This window comes from Staurois parvus, unplaced genomic scaffold (genome assembly GCF_062004578.1).
Source record: "Staurois parvus isolate SC_StPar_1 unplaced genomic scaffold, SC_StPar_1.0 ptg000088l, whole genome shotgun sequence".
In the NCBI taxonomy this organism is placed as follows: domain Eukaryota; kingdom Metazoa; phylum Chordata; class Amphibia; order Anura; family Ranidae; genus Staurois; species Staurois parvus.
This window is the reverse complement of record NW_028317884.1, coordinates 1855783-1862763: the sequence shown is the minus strand read 5'-3', so window position 1 is coordinate 1862763 and position 6981 is coordinate 1855783. Positions and strand designations below refer to the sequence as shown.

At 49.9% G+C, this 6981-nt stretch overlaps 1 long non-coding RNA gene across 1 annotated transcript in view; it reads right to left on the bottom strand.

The window, feature by feature from the left end:
- Window positions 1-828: 828 nt before the first annotated feature.
- The window catches only part of LOC149468371 (uncharacterized), an 87178-nt gene continuing 81025 nt past the window's right edge, over window positions 829-6981 (bottom strand). Inside the window, exon 5 of the long non-coding RNA XR_016311727.1 lies at window positions 829-873. This is a non-coding gene — a long non-coding RNA (uncharacterized LOC149468371). The remainder of the gene's footprint in view (window positions 874-6981) is intronic.

The following is a 6981-nucleotide window of genomic DNA, read 5'->3' as shown; positions in this document are numbered from 1 at the left end:
CGTGCGGGCGGGGGGGAGGGGCCACCTGGCGAAACCCCGCCCACCGGACTCACGACACGGCCTCCTCTCCGCGCTGGCGGGACGGAGGGCCCACTCGGCGAAGCCCCGCCCGCCGAGCGCACTCCACGGCCTCTTCTCTGTGCTGGCGGGGTGGAGGGGCCACCCGGCGAAACCTCGCCCGCCGAGCACACCACGTGTCGTCCTCCTCTCCGTGCGGGCGGGGGGGAGGGGCCACCCGACGAAACCCCGCCCGCCGAGCTCCGCCATCGCCGGGGATTCCTCCCGGCACCGCCGCTAGCAGAGGCCAGTGAGCGCCCTGCCAGCGGGGCCAGAGGGTCCCGAGGGGGGCTCCCAATGCGGCGCTGAGCTCCAGGGGGCGGGGCCAGACTAAAGCGCTCCGGAGGCCTAGACCTCCGAGCACGTGGGCGCCCCCGCCCCCCCGCTGCTGGTGACAAGACCGGGTCTCCCAACAGATCAGAGACCCGGCCCTGCAACCAGCCCATACCTCGCTCTTCCGCCGCCTCCCGAAGCTGTGCCACCAGGGCCTCCATGCCGCAGGTCAGATAGGAGGGGGAATTGCAGGACCCAGCTCAAATGAAGCTCTGGTCCTTGCACTCATCCAGCTGCAATGACTCCCCTTCCGCAGCAACCCCCACCCTACGGTGCCACAGACACCTCCTACACTCCACGTCTGCCAATCCAATTATTCCCAATCCCATTCCCCACCCCTTGGAGCTAAATTTTTTAACCCTTTCCGTTCCCAACCACTCTGGGCCTAGTCATGTATGCCCTGCGCTATTTCCATTCTTCCCTATTCGCTACGGGCATTTCTTTAAAGCGACCGCCAGCCAGGATGGAATAGAGGGTGGTCCCCTGCAAGTAAAAACACAGAAAAAGAAAGTATGTCAGTGATTAATTGCTGTGTTTTTCATTTCCATAAATCATTTTATTCATTCAAAAAATGCCTTAACCCAAGGTTCACATATACACGGCCATTCCGGCCACGTATTGCGCGGCCACAAGAGCCCATTCATTTGAATAGACTCCCGTACCCCGTGATACCCACGGAAGAAGTCCCTGCACTGCTTCTGAAATGCAGCCCGCACGAGAACCTTGGTTCCCAGTACAGCTGCATTTTCCGGTGCGGGCGGCATACCATTAGAACTAATGGCACCCGCCCGCGGGTCCGCATTCCTCTGTGCGGGTGGTGCGGCTGCACGGATTTTTGTGCGGATCAGCAGCCGCACCACCCGCACAGATGTGAAAATTTTACTATTCCATAGTCAACTTTCTAACACAGCCTCCTTCCTTCTTTTAATCGTAGCCCTCGTAGCTCTTTCGCGAATGTCCAATAACTGTCTATGATGGCAAAAAAAAATGAACTGAAGTGTCTCTGGGCATACACAGGGCTATCTTTTCTTGTGTCTGAAAGCTGTAGGCTCCAGGCACACTGGCTTAAAAAAATGCTGCTCCTTGATGAGTTTAGCGTTTTGCCGGTAGAAGCAACTAATGTTATACTAGGTTATCATGCGCATTATGTAGTTTAGAGGCATTTTTTAAGCAAGGCATTTAGAGGCAGAAAAACCCGTTTTGCGTTTTTTTAGAACATTTTTCTGGCAGGAAAAATGCTAAGCTCTCCTAAATGCTGCTAAACGCTAGTACAAAACCGCTCAAAATTAGCGCTTTTTTCTGCCAAGAGCACTGGAGTAAGCCAGTGTGTATAGAGCCAAACAGAGCTGTGGGAGAAAAGGAATGCTTGGGAAAGAGGGCAACTAAAGCCGGCCATACATTAACCACTTCCCGTCCGGCCCATGTAAATAAACGGCCGGACGGGAGCAGTGCCGAAGCGGGTGGCCGTTTATAAACGGCCCCACATTCACTGCCTGTGCACGCTCCCTGGGATCGCGCTGTTTTCTACCCTGAGCCCGGTGTCAGCCCAGTCCACAGTTTTTTACTTTTCCATTGCCAACATGATGACCACTGGATGGGTCCAATCCACCGCAGTGTGCTAGAAAATGTAGCTGATCACCACTAACTGTGCTCTGCAAAGGGCATATTTATGAATCAGTGGATGTGACATACACCAAACATTCAATATAAGTGAATCGGTCACTGTAATGTAACACACATTCCCCAGGAAGATACACCTGCAGTGTCTCATGGCTTTATAAATATGCCCCTTGATGTCAGTGTGAGTCTCTACCATCTGCTGCTTCTGGAATTCAGAATATCTGTAAATGAAAGTTAGCAGTGCAGTATTTATTAGGACCAAATTATATCTAGCATATCACATCTGACGCTTGGCTGTCACCTTCATTAGGCTTCTTGTTCATAAAATCATTTCTAAAGTAAAGAAAGTCACAGCTGGCCAGTAACAAGAAGAAGAGCTAAGTGACTCGCACCGACAACTCACACCGACACCGACAGTTCAGGTTTAACATCTGCTGCTCCAGGGGAAACGACCAGAGGAAAGACAAAAGAGCTGCACACATCAACTACAGATGATCAACACATGGACTGGCTGAAGTCATACTAATCAAAGAGGTTTCTGATTGGAACCCATTGCATCTCTTTTTGGGAGCGCAGTGCAACAAACTAATGTCCATTGGAAGGTGTGCTTGGGTACTAAATGTATTCTTGAAGCGGAGCTATACTCACCTTCTCTCCAGCACTGTGATGTCCTGGAGCTGGCCAGGCCAAGATGACATCACTCCCGCACGTGTGCGACTTCATTCATCTCCGAAATTCTATACTAAGCTGTTTGTGCAGAGGGCCAGGTAACAGGTCCGGATCTAGCCTGTCTGATATGGGGGTGCAGTAAAAAACATTAGGGGGCCAGGGGATGCAAGGTCAACAGGGCAGTGTATAGAAGTCAGTAGGGCAGTGTACAGGGGGGCCAGCAGGGCAGAGAGAGAGGGAAAGCAGTTTGTAGGGCAGAATACAGAGGCCATTAGTTTGTAGGGCAGTTTACAGCGAGATATTAAGGAAGTTTACAGGGGAAAGAAGGAAAGTGTACAGGGGTCAGCAGGGCAGAGGAGGAGAGGTCAGCAGGAGAGGGTACAAGAGTCAGTGGGGCAGTTTACAGGCGGTCAGTAGGGCACAAAATAGGGGTCAGCAGAGCAGAATACAGAGGCCATTAGTTTGTAGGGCAGTTTACAGCGAGTTATCAAGGACGTTTACAGGGGAAATAAGGGAAGTGTACAGGGGTCAGTAGGACAGAGGATGAGAGGTCAGCAGGAGAGTGTACAAGAGTCAGTGGGGCAGTATACAAGGGGTTCTGTAGGGTGCAAGATAGGGGTCAGCAGGCAGAGGAAGGGAGGTCAGCAGGGAAGTGTACAAGGGTTCAGTAGGGCAAAAGATAGGGGTCAGCAGGGCAAAGGACAGGGGTCAACAGACGACATAACGGGTCAGCAGGGTGGAGGGGGTTATCAGGGCAAAGACAGGGCAGAAAAAAAGGGGTCAGCAGGGCAGAGAAAAGGGTCAGAAAGACAGAGGACAGTGGTCAGAAGGGCAGTCTGTGGGGGTGAGCAGGATGGAGGACAGGGGTCAGAAGGGCAGGGTACAGAAGGTCAGCAGGGTAGAGGACAGGGGTCAGAAGAGGAGAGGACAGGGTCAAAACTGCAACATAGCAGCCAGCTATACACTGCAGATTGAGGCTGTTTCTGAAAGGGAATCTGATCTCAACTATGTGCTGTGTGGGGAGGAGGACATCTATTGACTGCCCTGTATGTGTTGTCAGGACAAGGTCATCCAGTTCCCAGGATGAAGATGACAAACCAAGCCCCCTATGTTTCAACATCCTGTCTCAGCATAAATCCCTCCCCCTGAAAAAAAAGAAAATAGCACTAATCAGCACGCTCCCCCCCAATCATAACTTCTGTCTGCAAGCCAAAATTCTCCCCAAAAAACAATGCATAAAACTCCTCCTTCTCCAAGTATAAACCCCCATCCCGGCACAATCTTCGCCCCCAATCCTAACTCCAATGCACCCAATACCCTATCCTAGCACAAATCTACCTCAAAAAAATTACCCCTCCATGCACACATCCACTTTCCCCTCAAATTTCCCATCCAAGCACAAATCTCCCCAAAATTCTCCTTCTTAGCAAAAACCCCCCCATCCCCCCTCCTAGCACAAATTCCCCTCCAGTACCCCCTCTTAACCCAAATTTCTTCACCACCTGCTAGCACAAATCCCCCCCACTAAGCCCCCCTCCTAGCACAAACCTCCCCAACCCACCTTTCTAGCACAAATCCCCCCAATTCCCCCATCTAGCACAAATCCCCCCGCTAATCGCCCTTCCTAGCACAAATCCCCCCTTCTAGCACAAATCCCCCTGCTAATCCCCCCTTCTAGCACAAATCTCCCCCCCCAAATCCCCACCCTCCATTCCCCTCCCTATGAAACATTCCCCTAAATTCTTACTTCTAGCACAACCACCTGCCAAGGTACCCTTCCCAGCACAGATCCTCTCCCTTTCCATATCCGTTGCTTCCTCTTAGCCCAAATCCCCTGCCCCCTCTTAGTTTAAATCACCCGACCCCTCTTAGCCAAAATCCTCTGCCCCCTCTTAGCCAAAATCCTCTGTCCCCTCTTAGCCAAAATCCTCTGCCCCCTCTTAGCCAAAATCCCCTGCCCCCTCTTAGCCAAAATCCCCTGCCCCCTCTTAGCCAAAATCCCCTGCCCCCTCTTAGCCAAAATCCCCTGCCCCCTCTTAGCCAAAATCCTCTGCCCCCTCTTAGCCAAAATCCCCTGAGCCCTCTTAGCCAAAATCCCCTGAGCCCTCTTAGTTTAAATCACCCGACCCCTCTTAGCCAAAATCCTCTGCACCCTCTTAGCCAAAATTCTCTGCCCCCTCTTAGCCCAAATCCCCCGCCACCTCTTAGCACAAATAAGCACAAAAATTCCCCCCCAAGCCTCCTCCTAGCCCAAATCCCCTGCCACCTCTTAGCTCAAATCCTCTGCCCCCATCTCCACCAAGGACCGCTCATCCCCCAGCAGCAGCAAATGTAGAAAGGGGGCGGGTAATGAAACTGAGTACAGCCCGATGGTCAGAGCGATCCTGTGTCATCCGCTATATGGAGCAGCTCCTCCTTGCACTCTTTTCTACGTCACTTTCTTAATTGCTCCAGGCTCCCTTTCCCTTGTTCCGGCACTGAGTATGGGGATGGGGGGCTCAACAGTCTCGGGGGGGCACAACTGAAATCTGGGGGGAAAGACAGCCCACCCCAGCACCCCCCTATATCCGGCCATGGCAGGTAAGCAACTTTAATGCAGAAGAGACATTGTGGGGGTTATTTACTAGAGAGTGCAAAATCTGGTGCAGCTCCGCATTGAAACCAGTCAGCTTCCAGGTTTTATTGCCAAAGCATAACTGAACAAGCTGAAACTGATTGGCTACCATGCACAGCTGCACCAGATTCTGACTGCACCAGTTTCAGTAAATCTACCCCTGTATGTCTCTTTTGCATTACAAATTCTGTCTGTTCATGATTTGTTTTCATTAACCGCTTAAGGACCACCCTATATCAGATATACTGCTACAGGGCGGCACCTGTGCACAGAATCACACACATATATATATATATATATTATATATACACACACACACACACACACACACACCATTTTGCAGTTCCAGGTAGGGGGCGCACGCGCTCTACCCGCGCTGCCATTCGCGGCCACGGATGTCAATCACCGAGTCCCGGCCAGTAATTACCCGATGGCGCCCAGTGATATGAGGGTAACCTGAGGGAGTAAAGTTTTTTTTTCTTATTGGAGTCAGCGCCTCATTTACTCGCTCAACAGACGCGCTTCTGCTGAGCGTTTAGAGAGCTTGAAACTTACCTTTCCTGACAAGCGCCCAATCGGTGCTCATTACACTGCAAGGTCTCTCCCCTCCCTGCTAGTCCTCGATGGTGGAAACAGGCAGGAAGGTAAGGAGGAGATAAGCAGAGCAATGTTAAAAATATTCAAATTTAAGTCGCCATAAAGCCCCTTTCGTTTATAAAAGCCCAAGACATTACTAAAAGCACCTCAGATTTAAATACGGTTTTAGTTATTTTTTATTTTTTCAGGACAAGTAGATTGTCATCAGGGACAAGTAGATTGGGACCCTGATTTACTCCTTAGACAAGAAATTTCTAAAACAAATTCCACACCCCTGTATAGCCAGCTTTACCCTCTTCTGCCGCCACCTCCCAGCCCTTTATAAGAGCTTCAAAATGCTGGGAGGCAGACACTCTGATCACATGACTACTGTGATTGGCAGTCACATGATCGGAAAGCTCCCTTTCGCAAGTAGGCATTGGGAGCTTTCCAGGATCTGCCGGTAATTGTGCTGGGAGCGCACAAAAATGTTGACATTTGGGACATTTGAGCCCACCCATCTAGAGGCCACATATATGCATGCTAAAACCTGTCACTGACAGTAATGGACGAGAAAACTTTATAACAGAACCCCAAATAGAAGTATAAATTCAGCAAGTGTTAGAATCCTTAACTGCTTTATAAAAAAAATCAAAGCATTTTGGCTAAATTTATACTTTCATGAATACTAAAAATAACCAGCAATAATAGCAGAGGAGTGAGTCTGAAAACTTCCCATTAAACCAGGGAATACCATCCAAATCAAAAAAGCATTTGCTCATAGCGCCATTTTAGTTTAGTAACTATTCACACTCCAGCTGGAATCTGATTGGTTGATATGGGCAACATCTCCACTTGTTTGATAGGTTTTTTTTTATTTTTAACGTACTGTCACTTCTAAAACTCAAACTGTTCTGACTGGGCAAAGCTTCAACACTTTCTGGTGGCACCAAATTTGCCCACCCCCTCCTGCCTCTTACACATGGGTACTGCACTATAGTGGTGCACCGAAATGAAAATTCTGGTGCTGAAACCGAAAATTCAAAATGCAGTTTTTAAAAATGAATATATAATTTTATGAAAAAAATACACTTTGATTGAAAAAACACAAT